Source organism: Pan paniscus, chromosome 8, assembly GCF_029289425.2.
Source record: "Pan paniscus chromosome 8, NHGRI_mPanPan1-v2.0_pri, whole genome shotgun sequence".
Lineage (NCBI taxonomy): Eukaryota > Metazoa > Chordata > Mammalia > Primates > Hominidae > Pan > Pan paniscus.
The window spans coordinates 108,178,240-108,196,138 of NC_073257.2; the positions used below are offsets into that span (position 1 = coordinate 108,178,240).

At 40.7% G+C, this 17,899-nt stretch overlaps 1 protein-coding gene across 1 annotated transcript in view; it reads right to left on the reverse strand.

The window, feature by feature from the left end:
- BLNK (B cell linker) overlaps positions 1-17,899 on the reverse strand; it is a 134,867-nt gene that overhangs the window by 82,006 nt on the left and 34,962 nt on the right. The gene's annotated exons all lie outside the window — the stretch shown is intronic.

Sequence of the window (17,899 nt, forward strand, 5' to 3'; positions counted from 1 at the left end):
ATTACTCCACTTTGTGTAAACTTTAATAATGAAACCTATTGGGCAGGCAAATTTCTTTCCAGCTGCTTTCTTTTACAATCAGATTTGTAACCAGGTTAGGACAAGTTTCTGGCTGGTCACTACTTCCTGTTTGTCCCAAACACATATAGTCTGTTTCCAGCAGGTGCATGCTATAACTGGGAACTTCCTGGGCTGAAGGAAAAGCAGTAATCAAGTCCATCTGAACCTCTCTTGGAGACTTTCTGCTTATTTGCATAAAGTCATGGATAAGCTTTTTCTACTTATAGAACCATTATATAAAAATGGCATTTTTGTGCTTTTTCTTAACCCCCGATGCGGGCAATACGTTTAAAAATAAATATCAGGTTGTCAGTGGCATGGTGGTAATAGTTTACTCAGAGAATTAGAGTCTCTCTTTTTCTGGAGCTCTATTTAAAATGGGATGGGCAATTCTCTGTTCATCTGGGGGTAGGGATGGATGACTCAGGAAAGGGGAGATGAACTCCATCGTCAGATGTGCAGCCTCCTTATTGCCTGATAGAGTCAGGAGTTACCTTGCCGATAGCCAGATGCTTTCAAACAAACCAGGATGTACCCAAAAGTCAGATGAGAACAAATCTAACAGTTTCACAACAATGCAATTCCTATATCAGGCCATTCTGAAGTCCTAAAAGCAGAATGCCATTCCCCTCCTTGCATTTGCCTCTTTCTGTCCTGTCCACCTCTTGCTCATCACACCCAGTGACACGCCAGACACGAGACCATCTCAAGCTCAGACAGGTGGGGTGAGGCTGGGAGGAGGGAGCCATACCTGTAGGGGCTGAACCTATTCAGAGAACTCTACTTCCCTCCTGGAAGACTTTATATTTCCTTCTGCCTAATCTGAAAAATGCTGATTTATCTGTTGTTTAAAGAGCAGCCTGCAGTCCAGGGTCAGAGAGGAAGAAAATGGGAGGGAAGGGACCTTTTGTACCTGGACACACTTTTCTGCAGCCATCGAGAATGCCCTGCTCACCCTTGTGGAATAAAGTACATGTTTCCAACATTTATCAAGGGAACCAGTCTTCTCCTGGGTCAGAATACACAGCGGGACAAAGTAAAGAGCCCTCAGTTACCTCTCCTGTTGCAGACCCAAGATCTGGCTGAAGACAGTGGGGAAAGAGGAGAAGACAGAAGAGGAGAAGGAGGTGGAGGAAGAGGAGGAGGAGAAGGAAGAAGCGGAGGAGGAGGAGACAGAGGAGAAGGGGGAGAAGGAACAGCGGCAATGGTAGAGGTGGAAACCATGGATGGATTTCTTCCCTCCTGTGCCTCTTCTTTGCACAAATGGATGTTCTGTCTTTCTCCAGGTAACCTTGATTATTCACATTCATCACTGCCTATGAATTTCTGGTTTGACTAGATGTTTAGGAGCAGAATCTTCAGAGCTGTTGAAGGGTGGGGCCCTTCTGCTTGGCCAGGACACTGACTTGGCCAGGCCGCTGACTTGGCCAGGCCAGCAAGAGAGCAGACAATGTTGCATGAGAAAAATGCAAGTGCTTGTCTCCTGCCATCATTCATTTTCCCCAATCTGGCTGCTCAATTTTCTTGCAGTACATCCTGAAGGAGCTCTAGACCCTGCCTCCTCCTCTCCCATAGTTCCTAACTGAAAGAAACAAGTAGACTAGGATGGTAAAGGCACATACAATGTCATCAAAGATCAGGAAATTCAGGCTTCACTGAATGAGATGATAATAGTCAGCTCGTTCTTTCTGAATTATTGTAAAATGCACCCCATAAGTCACTTGACTTTTCTCTCCACCAACAACTTTGCTCAACACCTGGCTGACAACTTCATATTTCCCCAGAGAAAAAGACCAGAGGCAAAGGTTACACTTCTGCTTTTTCTTTTTACAGCCACTTGTCTTTCTTCTTTTTACTGTATTTAGTCTAACATGATGAAAATGAGAGACTGTTTCCAGACTGGACATTTTACCCCATGTGAAATACAGTGTGACAGCCTAATGTTCCAGGCCTGCCACAACTGCTTTGGCTTCTAAGTTGCTCCATGACTAAATGAAAATTTTAAATTATTTGACTCTAATTTTGAAGTGGGGAAAACCTTTTTTTTTTTTTTTTTTTTTTTTGAGACGGAGTCTTGCTGTCGCCCAGGCTGGAGTGCAGTGGCACGATCTTGGCTCACTGCAAGCTCCGCCTCCTGGGTTCACACCATTCTCCTGCCTCAGCTTCCTGAGTAGCTGGGACTACAGGCACCCGCCACCATGCCCGGCTAATTTTTTGTATTTTTTAGTAGAGACAGGGTTTCACCGTGTTAGCCAGGATGGTCTCGATCTCCTGACCTCGTGATCCGCCCGCCTCGGCCTCCCAAAGTGCTGGGATTACAGATGTGAGCCACCACACCTGGCCGGGGAAAACCTTTTTAAGCAAAACACAAAAAGGAAAAACAGTGGTAAATCTAGATATATATAAATTTAAACTTTTATGTGACAAATGCACCATAAATGAAAGTCAAAATACAAATGACAGGCCCCATAACTGGATTACCAAAAAGGTTAATGCAAAGATGGAAACTGATGATACCAAGTCTTAGTTGGTAACTTATAAAAGGAATGAGACCACACAACGTGGTTCCACAGCGCATACAGAACGATATACCATGATAAGCCTTCAAGGTCGGTCTACATAGCACAGTGGACATGGAAATTAATGAATCACTAGATTCACAGATGAGAAATTGACAATCCCAACCTTAAAGAAAATTTGGAGTGCCTATACACTGTTGCTAAAAGTATAAGGTGCAATCGTTTGGAAACAGTTTGGTATTTTCCAATAAATTTGATGGCATGCATACCTATGACCCAGCATGGATCACAGATATTGCGGAGCACTCCTAACTGTGTATATCAAAGCATGTGCTAGAATTTTCACTGAAGCACCATTTCTTTTCTTTTCTTCTTCTTCTTCTTTTTTTTTTTTTTAAGACAGAGTCGCCCAGGCTGGAGTGCAATGGTGCGATCTTGGCTCACTGCAACATCCGCCTCCCAGGTTCAAGCAATTCTCCTGTCTCAGCCCCCCTGTAGCTGGGAATAGAATTGCATGCCACCATGTCTGGCTAAGTTTTGTATTTTTAGTAGAAACGGGGTTTCACCATATTGGTCAGGCTGGTCTCGAACTCCTGACCTCAGGTGATCCACCCACCTCAGCCTCCCAAAGTGCTGGGATTATAGGCATGAGCCACCACGACTGACCTAGCCACCAAGCCCAGCCACCATTTCTAATAGGGGAAGAAAATGGCCCTGGAAATAATCCAATTGTCCATCAACTGGAGAACAACAAAATTAATTGTGACATCTTTTCATAATGGAGTACTATTCAACAGTGAAAATGAGTGAACTCCAGTTGCATCAGTATGGATAAATAACAAAAATAATTTGAGCAATAAAGGCAAGCTAAAGAAGTGTATGATCCCTTTTATATTAAGGTTAAAGACATGTAAAACTAAGTAATGTGTTATTTAGGATAAGTACATCTATGGTAAAACCCAGCAAGGGAATGAAAAATGAATAAGTCATCAGGGAGCAGGATTGGAGCGAAGGGACATGCAGGGCTTCCAAGCAATTGTAGTATATTTCTTAAGTTGAATGGTGGGTATAAGTGTTCATTTTATTGTTATTCTTTATATCTTATACATATTGTAGGTATTATATATTTAACACAAATTTTAAAAGATCTGATCTATCTTTGAACTTGTGTTGTAATAACAACAAAAAAAAAAAAAAAGAAAGAAAAAAGAAAAAATATCTGGTCTAGAATTATGGGGCAAAGTCAAGATAGCATGCCTAAACCTAAGTCAGATGGTGGTGATCCACCATCTCTGTGAGATGATGAGACTTGAGAACAAGAAGACGGATTGTACTGCTTCTTGGGGTTGAGACCCCACCAGCCCTGGTTTCTCTTGGGCTCTTTGCCTTGCATCTGTGGATGACAACTACAACACCATGTTTATTGAATGCTTTCTGTGTTTCCTTTACTATGATGACATTCATTTTACATGTGAAAAAATTGATTCTGAGAGAGGCTAAGTAAACCGGTCTAAAGTTACACCACTCATCAATGGAAAAGCTGGGATTCAAACCCCAGTCTGTTTCCATAGTCTAAGCTACTAATCATAGACTCTGCCACTGCAAGAGAGATTTTCTGTGATTCAGCAGACAGGCCTGCTCTGGCATCAGGCACCAACTTAACCATGACCTTGGGCAAGTCTTTTAGTCTCCCTCACCTCAACTTCTTACCTCTAGAGCAAGGGATTCAAAGGGGCTGGGGCTCCATCTGACTTGGAATCTGGACATTGCCAATGTGCACAGAAACTGGTTAGTGGCAGTGGAAACATTCTCAGAGCTTTTAGAAGAGAAGTCTTGAATTCTCTTTACTAGACTGCTTCCCAAAGAAGTGCTCAGTGGCTGTGGCAGTTTACAGTGCCTTGGAGGGAGTCCAAGTCCTCACTGGGACTGGAAAGTCAGGCACAGTTCACTATCTTCTCTGCTACCCACGCACTGATGGCTTTTCCCTTGCCAGGGCCAGTTTAGGCAAACTGCCATAGGAAGTTGGCAAGGTGTGATGTTGGTGCTATGCAGTCTGGTTCTATGCAGAACTATAACCTGTTTCCAAGAGGCTCAGCTTCACAACAACTCCGTGGGGGCAAAGGGTACTATGGTCATTCCCATTTTATGATGTGAAGTCTGATCCTCAGAAGGGTGACAAAACTTACTCAAGGCCACCCATCTTCTTGACATCAGAGCTAGGGCCTTTAGCCCCCAAACCATTCACCCTCCTTTCCTTTCTTGTGCTGGCCCCCTTTCTCAGGGTTGGCACAGGAATGCATCCTGCAGCAATCACAGACCCAGTAGCTTTCCCACGCATGCGGGCCAAAGTGGCAGGAGCTTGCGGATGGACAGGCCCATGCCTGGTTTTCTCAGCCAGTGCCAGTGAAGAGCCAGAGGGAAAAAGGTTGGGAGGAAGCTAAGGAGCCTGGGTAAACCAGTGGAGGAAAACAGCAGAAGAGACTAGGGAAAGGCAAAGACAGACAAGGAAGCGTGGCAGATGCTGGCAGTGGTTTTTCTGTTCTTCTTTTTGTGGAGACAAGGGAGAAAGAAGGAAGAAGAGAAGACATCTGAGACTTGAGCAAATGGGCAAAGGCCCTTTTAGGCTCAAGGCTTTATTTCTGTGAGACAAATTGGTTCCCTATTTTATCTGTTCAGTAAACTCAACATTCTATACATCAGATTGGCATGGAGTGGGCATCTGTTTTATTAGGAGAATGACTCAGATGAAAACATCGTTTACTCATTGCATCCAGCCCAGCCTCTATTGGCAAGAACATTACAACAGCCTAATATTGGGATGGACAACTCCTGGCCTATGTGTCATCTTTACCTCCTCCCTTGCCTTCTGTCCTCAGAGCCAATCTGCCAAGATTCTCCTTGGAAATATTTCCACGTTTACCCTGCTGTCACTATAGCCCAGGCCCCCACTTGGTTCACTGATCAGCCTCTTGCTACTTCTCGGTAGTGAGATCCACCCCCAATCTCATCCCCATGCCTCCAGCTACTGACCCTTCTTAAGGACCTCAGAGGAATTTCCTTTCTTCTAGAACCAAGTACCAATGTCATTCATGCCTCACTGTGACTGAGTCTCCTTGATGGTCCATCTTATTCCTCACTAATTCCCAGCAGGTGACCATCCCTTTAGTCAGACGGGTCATCAAACACTCTTTTCTCCTCATCAGTCACATGGCCCAGCCGCTAGTCAGAACCACCACCCAGAAGTGAAGAAGCAGATACACAAGGCCTTAGGAAATCAGGAATCCAGGTAATTTCCATCAGTCAGGGCCATTATGGAGCCAAAGAGCAGGCAAGGGTGGAGAGGCAGTTTTCGGTCCAAGGAATGGGTGTATCAGAGATGTGGAAAGCTGAGATAACACTCATGGCCTCCAAGAGGTGAGGGTCTATGATATGGTTTGTTTGTGTCTCCACCAAAATCTCAACTTGAATTATATCTCTCAGAATTCCCATGTGTTGTGGGTGAGACCCAGGGGAAAGTAACTGAATCATGGGAGCTAGTCTTTCCCGTGCTATTCTTGCGGTAGGGAATAAGTCTCACTAGATTTGATGGGTTTATCAGGGGTTTCCACTTTGGCTTCTTCCTCATTCTCTCTTGCTGCTGCCATGTAAGAAGTGCCTTTCACCCTCTGCCATTGTTATGAGACCTCCCCAGCCATGTGGAATTATAAGTTAAATTAAACCTCCTTTTCTTCCCAGTCTCAGGTATGTCTTTTCAGCAGTGTAAAAATGGACTAATACACTCTATCTGCCCTATGTCCTCAGTAGCAAATGCTGTGGTTGTTGATTATCATTTTCTGTTACCTTTTATCTGATGAAGCTTGACTAGTCTCCCAGTCTTTCTACTTAGGCAGTCCATCTGGATTCAAAGGGTCCCCAAACAAAAGCAGAGCAGACTTGAGCAAATATTTTATGTTCTTAAATATTCCATTGTCTCCAATTCAATATATATTTGTGATACCAATCCCATCATAAAGATATCATAAAGATTTCCCTTATCTCCAATTCAATGTGTAAATTTAATGTGATCCCAATAAAAATACCAAGAGGATCCTCTCCCTCCTCCCAAGCCAGATCTAGACAACTTGGTTCTAATGTTTCTTTATAAAAATAAACAAGCAAGAATAGCCAAGAAATCCTTGAAAAAGAAAATCAAGGAATGGGAAGGGACTAGCCTTCCTAGACATTAAAGTACAGTATGAAGCCTCTCTAATAAAAATAGCGTGGTATTGCTGCATGACCAATGGAAGTAATGAGAAAATATGTAGATAAATAGAAGATTATAAGCAAATTAAGTATATTATGAATGTGGCATATCTAATGGGGAAAAATAGGCTTTTCAATAAACAGTACAATTGCACAGCCATTGGGAAAAGTACAAAACTTAGATTCATACCTCAAATCACTTGCAAGAGTGAACTCCCAATGGATCAAAAATCTAAATGTAAAACATGAAGCCATAATATACCTGAAGAAAACACAGTTAAATTTCCTTATAACCTTATCTATGATTTAAAATCTAGAACTAATAAAAGAAAATCTTAATAAATTTAACCTGAGAAACATAAAAATTTTTTCATAGCAAAAAACACCATAAGCAGTATCAAAAGATAAAAGATAAATTGGGAGTCAAGAGTTGCATCATATATCACAGAACCGAAGGCTAATATCTCCTTAATAGGTAGAGATCCTAAACTTTGAGATAAAAAAAAAAAAAAAAACCAACTAGACAAAAAGTGGGCAAAACCATGAACATGAAAGGCAGGAGGCCTTTAAATGGATGAAAAGTATGCTTAACCACACTCCTATTAAGAGAAAGATTATTATAATCATGCTGAAGAAATATTTCAGATAAGCAAAAATCTAAAAGTCTGATGATGCTATTGTTAAGGCTGTGAGGAAAAGACACCCTTTGCTTGCAAAATGTTGTACTCCCCTAGGAGGGGATTTGGCAATGAGGTAGGAGGTGGGGCTTGGATGCTAGACCAAATTGAGGACTGTATAAAACAAGTCAGGCTGGAAGCACCTCCCATGTCAGTTTACCATTGCCATGGCAACACCCAGAAGTTACCACCCTTTTCTCTGGCAATGACCTGACAACCTGGAAGTTACCACCCTTTTCCTAGAAATTTCTGCATAAACTACCCCTTAATTTGCATCTAATTAAAAGTGGATATAAATATGAGCGTAGCTCTGCCTCTCAGCCGCTACTCTGTGCACACCATCTATAAGTAGTCCTGCTCTGCAAGGAGCAGTGCTTTTGCTGCTGCTGTAGGCTGCCGCTTCAATACAAGTTGCTGTTTAACACTATTGCTGGCCCTTGAATTCTTTCCTGGACAAAGCCAAGAACCCTCTGGAGCTAAGCCCCGATTTTGGGCTTGTCTGTCCTACATCAGCAATACCTAATAAAATTACTTGAATTTACCTTATAACCCAAGCAACCTCAATTCTAGGAACCTATCCTGAAGATACACCTACATATGCAACATCTGCACACATTTATTGCAGTTTTATTGGCAATAGCAAAAGATCAGAAACACCTAAATGTCTAGCAATGGGAGACTCGTTGAATACATTTTGTGTATTCATGCACACACATACACAGGCACTTGTTATTGCAACAATAAACACCGGAAGGGTAAATCAGAAGCTAATGAAAGTAGTCACTCATGGGAGGCAGAAGGGAGCTGGAAATAGTGGGGACGTGATAGGGATTAGATAGATTCTCTGGATCTATCTTTTTTTTTTTTTTTGAGACAGAGTCTCATTTGTCACTCTGGCTGGAGTGCATCAGGCTCACTGCAGCCTCAACCTCCTGGGTTCAAGTAATCTTCCTACCTCAGTGCCCGAGTAGCTGGGACCACAGGCAGACACCACCATGCCCAGCTACTAGTTTGTGATTTTTGTAGAGATTGGGTCTCACCATGCTGCCCAGGCTGGTCTCAAATTCCTGGGCTCAAGTGATCTGCCCGCCTTGGCCTCCCAAAGGTGTGATTACAGGCATGAGCCACCGTGCCCTGCCTGGATCTATCTTTTTATTAAGTTTTGTCTTTTAAACTAGGTAACCGTTTGACATAAACAAACAAACAAAAAAAATTAAGGCAAAGAAAAAAAGGCAAATCTTAAAGACAAAAATGAATTTAGATGGTAACATATCACAGAGGAGAGAATTATTTCAAGTGACTCTTGAGCACAGTCCTCTGAGCATTCTCTGTGAAACTTATTCTAAGAATAAAAATAACTGCAAAGAAATCTTGAACTTTACTCAGTATTTTTATTTTTAGTAGTAAAACTATGGGTTTTGCTGTTTGAAGTGAAATTTTGTATATGGTATGAAAAATTAGTGGGAATGAAGATTTTTGGTATAGGAGAAAAAAGTAAAAATATAAAATCAAAGAAAAAAATGTAATTTCAAATTTAATGGAAAATATCAATCTGAACTTATGATTTTTCTAGCACTAGACACTGAAAAGTCATAGAAGTAATGACGGTTCCAAATTTTACATACATCAAATATGTTCAATTACAAATATAGTAAGAAAAGGATTCTCCACTAAAAGGAACCAGGTTCTCATTGAAGAAAGGGTTGATTTCAGGGAAAATAGAAGGTGAACCTGGACTACCTTGTGCCATAAAAGTAGTCACCCATGGGAGGGAAAAGGAGCTGGAAATAGTGGAGAAGTGATAGGAATTAGATAGATTCCCTGGATTTTTTTTTAAGACAAGTTCTCACTTGTCACTCTGGTTGGAGTGCAGTGGCGCCATCATGACTCACTGCAGCCTCAGTCTCAATCTCCTGGGCTCAAGCAATCCTCCCACCTCAGCACCTGAGTAGCTGGGACCACAGGCACGCACCACCATGCCCAGCTAATATGGTGCAGATCTTTGAAAGAGGCACATCATAGGAGCCGATCCTTGAAAGAGGGTCAAGTAGACAATTTTGGGACAATTTGAGCATTTATAAAAAATGACTGTAATTTATTTTAAAACATGGAAAAAATAAAAATCCACCAGTCCATAAAAACATAACCAAAAAACAAAGTCATTTGCCAACACTGAAGGTAACTATTCCGTCAGCTTTTTAATTGAAAATGTAAAAAATTAAATCAGCTGGAAATTAAAGAAGAATAAAGCAATTTTCCTGATGTTTTTAGGAGAAATTAAAAATCCTCAATTTTCACAGAATGCTAGCTAATACATGTAGAATGAATGATAGAATTAGAAAACTACCATTTTGCAACCCCAAATGAAGAATTTATTTAGGCAAGGATCATCAATTAATTCTAAAACCAGTAGGTAAAATGTTGGGGAGCATCATATCCTTATGACATCACAAGGTATCAAAGTCCCATGCCCGAGGCTGCTGGCTGATTGCAAAGCTGACCTTTACAGAGTTGACAGCTGACTGGTACTCATGTGATCAAATTCAGCATTATCCATATTGCTTCCTGATGCAAAATGAAGTACATCTCACCTATGAAATATCTCAATTTAATCAACTTTTAAATCTAGCTTCCAGCTTATACAGAGTGAACATATAATGAATCATCCAAAGTAGGGCATCTCTGGGAGTGAAAGAAGACTCAACCAACAATTATAGCAGGACTGCAGGTGTAAACAGAGAGGACATTCCTAGGCAAACTGGAATGTGAGATCCTGCTAGGTTTATAGGAAGTAAAGGGGATACAGGAACACGTTGAACAGCATTAAGAGAAAACAGTTATAATAATTTAAAAATCCAGATGTAGAAATTCTACAAGACTACCACTTGGTCTTCTTAATGTTAGAAGACCAAGAATGCTAGATGGTATTAGGGAATTGTTAATGTTCTTAGGTATGGTAATGGTACCATGGTAATGTAGAGGAAGATCCTTATTCGGATACTTTTGGGAGGTGCACACTGATGAATGTAAGGTTTAAGTGTCATGATGTCTACAACTAATTTTCAAATGGTTCAAAAAAATGTTAGCAATAATCAAAGTTGGGTGATGAGTGTATGGGTATTCATTGTACCAGTCTTTCAACTTTGCTACATATTTGAAATTTTCATGTAAGAGTTTTAAAAATGGCAGGACTTGAAATGTCTCTAACCTTCAACCCTTTCCAGAGAGCCATCTGGGATATTGGAACTGCCTGGTGCCCCAGGCCTCCTCATCAGTGCTCTTTCCATCAAGGAAGAATCCTGGCTGGGGCCCTCCTGTCATAGTCATCTCATCTCCCAAATATTGTTCCAATCTTGACCATTTTCTTATTTCTCGTGGCCTGTCCAAATCTCACTCACCATCAAGGCCCACTTTCTTTTGGAAGCTTTTCCTATTTCCTTCTAGTCCACTTGGGCCTCTACTCTGATCTCCTCTATCTCCCTGTCTTTTGACCATAGTTTGGACTTATTTTTCATAAGTATATATCCTGTTACCATGATAAAATTATAAACATCCCTGCGAAACGACTATATTCTATTTCTTTGGTCTTTCTCTGTGGCAAGCACAAAACTAGACCATTCTTTGTATAGAATAAATATTTTCTGAATTAAATGTGGAAGTTATTAAAAGACATCAACAAAAAAATACTTGTGAGATGCAACTACTTTTCAAACTCAGGAACTGAATTGTTGTTGAAAATCATTGAAATTCTAATAGTTTACCTATGCTGAATGGGGAACTACGTGACCATGGAAGCCCTGCTTTCCAATCACAGTATTTCTTTCAACTGAGCCTGGTCATAAACTAAGAGTCCTTTTCAAAACGTGTTCAGCAAGTCACTGCTAAGTACTCAGAGCAAACAGTCCAGCAGAAATGTATTTGTCAGACTGTCCAAAGAGAAGAGTAAGGAATCAAACTTCCATCTCCTAGAACTCACCATCTGTCATTAACGCCAGTACTGCGGTCTCTTTCATATTGTCTTTCTGACTCCACTTGCACGTCTTACCTACCTCCAAACTCTACTTCTAGTCCCCTAACTGTCCAAATGGATCCCTGGACTCTCCAGGCTTCATCAGCATTTCCTTTACTATCATCCCTGGAACAGTCTCCATTGGACGATGGTATCCCCTGCAGTATGGGACCCAGATTCCCTCGGCTTCAAAGTGCTGTGACATTGGACTACATTTTATGCCCAGCATTCAGTCATAATTTGACAGATCTGGAACAGGCCTTCGAGAAAAAGCTGCCAGATTTAGCAAATAAGAATACAGGATGCCTAGTTACACTTTAGATAAACAATGCTTTTTCAGTAAAAGCACATCGCAAATATTGCATAATGTCCTGTCCTTCATCTGGGAAATCCACGAGGAGAAAACCAAGGCCCAGAGAGTGAACTGACTTGCAAAAGTCCATTTTAGAGAAAAACTCCAAGCCAGAAAAAAACAGGAGCAGAAAGAACTAAGATCTCCTTACTCCTGACCCATGTATAATGTTTTTTGCGTGTGTATGTGTAAAAACAACAATGTCTGTGGTCAAGATGTGTTGAATCAGTACAAGGAAGCAAATTTCTCATGAAAAAAAATTTTGTACATGTTTTCTATTAATTATTTAGCCAAATAATTTGGGCCTCTAGGATGAAATGGCTTAAGGAAATTCTCAGATCTCCAACCTGAGATTATCTGAGTGGAATAATTCAAATTCCTTCTTAAGAAATGGCAAACCAAAGACTGGACAGACTGGAAATATCAAAGAATGTATGTGGAGCTGGAGCAAGGGAACTGAATGCGTCACTACCATCCTTCCAGACCACGACTGCCAATCTGTGTGATTTCAACGTTCTGCTTCTTTACAAATGAGAAGACCCGGTATATAAAGTGTAACAAATATTTATAGAAAGCCACTTTTTATGAAGAAATCTTTTTAGATATTCTATAACATTACTGTCTTTCAAGTCAATGAGTAACTGGCTAATATTCCAATAGAAAAATGAGCAAAGAACACAAAAGGTTAATTCACAAGAGAAGAGATCCAGATGGCTGATAAAAATATAAACTAGCTCACAATCCCACTAAACCAAAGAAACACAAATTAAACCAAGTATAAAATACCACTGATTTTTTAACCTACCAAAGTAAGCTTTTAAAAAGTTATAAAATTCAGGTTTGGCAAAGGCATTGTTAAATGGGTGCTCTTGCCACTGACAGGACAACAAATTGATAGAAACTTCCTAGAAGGCAGTTTGGTTCTAGGTATCAGGATTCTTAAAATGTTCATATGATTAAAAGAAAAATATAAAATTTTATTAATTTTTCCTAAGTGTAGAATTATTTATACCAGTATAGAATTAGAAACGATGTAAACATTCAACAATAATATAATAACTTCATAAATTATGATATAGCCATAAGTGGAATGCTCTGCAGCCATTAAAAACAGTGTTTTCAAATAATCTATAACCATATAGGAAAATCTTTACAATGGACCAAAAAAAAAAAAAAAAAAAAAAAAAAGGACAGGGCCTGAAACTGTCCACATAGTTTGATTCAGGTTTTATAATCTCGCACACAAACACAAAGGAAAACACACTGATACATTAAGTCTAAGTGTGATTCTCTCTGGGTGATTATCATATCCACTTAAAAAATGTTCCTAAATTTAAAGAATCTTAAAATCTTAAGATCTTTGGATTTATTTTTAAATTACAGTAAAAATTGGAAACATACTTTGTGTACAGGTAAAATATAACCGCTTTGTATAAGTTCCTTACAGCTGCCATAACAAATGACCACAGATATGGTGACTTAAAAAAACAGAAATTTATTGTCTCACAGTTCTGGAGATGAGAAGTCTGAAATCAAGGTGTCAGTAGGGCCATGCTTCCTCCAAAGGCTCTGGAGAAGAATCCTTCTTTGTCTCTTCCAGCTCCTTGTGGCTCCAGCCACTCCTTGGCTTGTGGCTGCATACCTCAAATCCCTGCCTCTGTCTTTACATGGTCTTCTCACTTCTTTCCAAGTCTCTCCTCTGTGTTGCTTATCAGGACACTTGTTACTGAATTTAGGGCCCACCCACTTAATCCAGGATAATCTCAAATTGGCATCCTTAATATAATCAAATCTGCAAATACTCGCTTTCCAAAAAATGTCACATTCACAGGTTCTAAGTGTTAGGCAGTAGACTTATCTTTTGGAGGACTATCATTCAACCTGGGGTAGGAAGTGGGACTGGACCCTGGAGGCGGGGCTCTGACACCAGACCAAATTGAGGGACTAGCTAAAACAGGTGAGTGGCAGAAGCACCTCCCGCTAAGGCACGCCCAACAGTGTGCTGTGTCAGTTTACAGTTGCCATGGCGACACTCAAAGGTTACTGCCCCTTTCCATGGCAATGACCTGACAACCTGGAAGTTACCATCCTCATCCTAGAAATTTCTGCATAAACCGCCCCTAAAAGTGGGCATAAATATGAATGCTGCACTATCTCTGAGCTGATGCTCTGGGCACACTGCCTATGGCATAGAACCTCTGCTGCTGCTGTACACCACTGCTTCAATAAAAGTTGCAGTTTAACACCACTGGCTCACCCTTGAATTCTTTCCTAGGTGATGCCAAGAAGGCTCCCAGGCTAAGCCCCAATTTGAGGGCTTGCCTGTCCTGCATCAAACCCGCTATATACTGTAAGATGGTAGTTTTACTTACAAATGTCAAACATATAAAAAATATTTGTGTTTCATTTAGGACTCTTTTAACTGCAAGTAACAGAAAGCCCAACTCAGGCTGGATTAAAAAAGAAAGGAAATTGTTGGTATATCCAAATGTGCTGCATCTGAGCAGGCTGCAGAGTTTAGGAACCAAACGCTATGGCTAGGACCATTTTTTTCACTCTCTGTGAGTCGTAGCTAATTTATTCCTTAAAGGTGGCCAGCTGGCTCTGGCTCAGTGTGCTGCTGGATCTAGCTCATATCAACTATTCAGAGAAAATTGTTAAATTTGCAGAAAGTTTGTGAATCTATTGTTAACACAGCCATTATTTGAAAACAGTAAATCATATAAGATTATAATTCAATAAATTATATTTTTAAAATGCTATAAATACTCAAAATTCATGTCTTCCTATTTTACATTTTATATTTTCTATGCTCTTGAGGTGAGTTTCATCTATTGTACTTATGTCTACAATGGAAATACTATAATACTATAATGGTCAGCAACATTATGTTAGAGCTTGAAATCAGCATGATGGAAGTGCCACACGAATTGGCAAATGCTACAAATCAGAGTTGTTTTTTGAGAGCCAGTTGTTAAATATTCACCACCACCATTCCAGCTGCCCCAGACTCACAGCCCCTCAGGTTCAAGTACAGCAGGATAAAGATGGCACCCTCAAAAGTAATGAGATTCACCCTGATTGGATATTTTGTCTGTCTTTCCATCTCTGAGCCAAACACCAAAGCCAGAGGGAAAGTAATACCCTATCCTCCATCCTAGAGCTAGGTTAGTACACACCCAAGCCTCTATATTTAGGGTGATCACTCCATGACTATCAGGAGATGTCACTGGAAGAAGGGAAAAATGGCTGCTGGGGAAACGTCAAAGTATATCCACCATAGTTGTCAAGCAGTAGCTTACACATGGTCTCAAGGGCTCCTTCTTTCATTCCTCATTGATAAGAGGCATGTGGTTCTGGACCAATGAAGCTCTGGTAAATGGGGTGAGATGGGCAGGTTCTGGTGCAGATCTCTTCCCCATAACCCCCAACCTCTCTTTTTGGTGGGATGATGTCCCCGCTCTCTTCTCCCTCAGGCCTGTTTTTTTTTTTTTAATGCTCACAGCTTGGCTCCAACTTAGATGAATGGAGCATGCATTTATAGGTTGTGTAGGTTCCTGAGATTTTTTAAAAAATGAATTTATTTCTTCCTTTTGAGGGGTTCCTAGTCAAATGGAGGAGACATATACAAATAAATAATAACCAAATGATGTAAAGTGTGCTTTCACAGACATATGGAAAAGCTGCACTGGGGAAGTTCAGAAAATTAGGGACAGACTCCCAGAGAAGAGGACATAAGTGAGCTGGACCTTTACATCCAAATAGGAGGTTTCCTGTGTGGCTAGAGGAGCACAGAGAAGATGTTCCATTCCAAAGGAACACAGAGAGCTAAGGTACCACAAGGTCACCTGGGTTCCTTTACTCCACCCTTTTTCCAACACCCTAGACACCCTAGAAAGATTTCCCTTCCTCTCTCACTCTCTTTACCATTCTGAGCCAAAATAGAACCCAAACATGGGAGCGACACAAAAGCACTGCTGAATGCAGACTGGTGTGGAGGATGAAGAACATGCCCAGGCTTTAAACTGAACACGCAAAGAGCCTGGGCCATTGGAAAGACCCACAGGCACCTTGGAAATCCCCAGCTGCCTCCACCACGACATCAGGTGAAATCCATTCCTCTTCCAGTATAAGCATTCAAGGCCAACCATTCCTTGCTTTGTTAGCTTTTCTTTTTGGCTCAATTACTGTATCAGCACAGAATCATTTTCTATTTTCATCTCCAGGGCAGACGTTTCTCCAACAGTCTTTTGAGCCTGGGGACCAAAACACCGTTTATAGCTTTGCTTCTATGGGAAAAAGTGCTTTTAAGTACCAAACAACTGACTTACAAATAAATGATTAAACTCAACTGCCCTTAAGCAATGAGCTTCCTGTAATGTTTTGCACAGTTCAGTGCCAAAGGCTAATGTGTGTGTGTATGTATGTGTGTGTGTTTTAACATTTCTAAATATGGGTGCCAGGTGTTGCATTTTCAGACTGACCGAGTGTAACTTTTTTCTTCTTAAAGCAACAGAGTCTTTTTTTTTAGTGAACATGTATCTGTTTAAAAGAAAAGGTGAAAGAAATGGCAGGGGCCACAAAAGAAAAGCAACACTGAAACTTTAGTGGAGAAAGATATATTTGCACAATATAAGAAAAGAGGTTAACTTATTTTTAAAACTTTATTATTACAGATTAAGGCAAGCCTGCAACCATAGGGAAAGTTCAGAGATCAAAGCCTCCTGCACAGCTTGGTTTTACTTTGAGTCCAGCAACCCAAAGAGATCTCCACGGTGAGGTTTCTAGTCTCTTTCAAAGCAAGCCCAGATGAACAAAAATTTTAAAAGCATGCTGTGAAGATAGTACATAAACTGTGTCCCCGATAAATCAGTATCAGGGTGACCCCATCAGAAGGAGTGACCATGCAAATTGCTTTTTTGCATCAAAAGAAGACGACAGGGCTTAGTGCTTGATTCGTTTCAATCTCCCACTCCTTGATTCCTGTTTCTTTTCTACACCCTTGACTGATCTTCTGTTCTCAGTCTTTTCATTTCTCTCTCACTTCCTCTAACAGCAGGATATGATATAGTGAGAATTAATACTCCCAAACAAAAAAAAATTAACTATAGTTTTTTTTATCCTTTCAAAACAAAACCATTTCTTTACTGCTGTTCTTTCAAGATTCATGACGTTTGTGTATACTGGCATGATGAAGCATTTTTCCCTGTATGCATTGGTATATGATTTTTCTATATCCCTGAATGGTAGGTATTTTAATAATACTGATAACTATCAAATTTTTTAAAACTTGCTTGTGGCCAGGCATGGTGGCTCATGCCTGTAATCCCAGCACTTTGGGAGGCCGAGGTGGGTGGATCACCTGAGGTTAGGAGTTCGAGACCAGCCTGGCCAACATGATGAAACCACATCTTTACTAAAAATACAAAAAATAAGCCGGGCCTGGTGGCAGGCGCCTGTAATCCCAGCTACTCGGGAGGCTGAGGCAGGAGAATCACTTGAACCCAGGAGGCAGAGGTTGCAGTGAGCCGAGATCAGGCCACTGCACTCCACAGCGAAACTTCATCTCTAAATAAATAAATTAATTAAATTAAATTAAAACATAAAAACTTGCTTGTGTTTTTGAACAAAGTCCAATATTTCATGGAGAGCAGGACTGGCTGTGTATGTTGTGAGATCCAGTGCAAAATGAAGATGTGAGTCCCCTTCTTCAAATTGTGAGACAAGGTGAGAGTCTTCTGAATGTAGGGCCCTCTGTGACTGCACAGGTCCAGGTCCATGGAGCGGGCTCTGTGGGTGGGTTTTTATTCATGAGAGCACACACACACGGACACACGTACAATTCTCTAGACTAGTATAGAATTAACCAAAATTCACCATGAAAATTAAATCACGTGACCCCCATCAAAAAGGCCAAAGTATCCTGTGCTGGTTTCCAGTATACTTCCTGAGAATTCACTTACCATCATTGACAGAGAGAAAATATTGTTGTAATTCGTTACAGCACCACGACCAACTGATGAGTGGGGTGTTTTGGGTA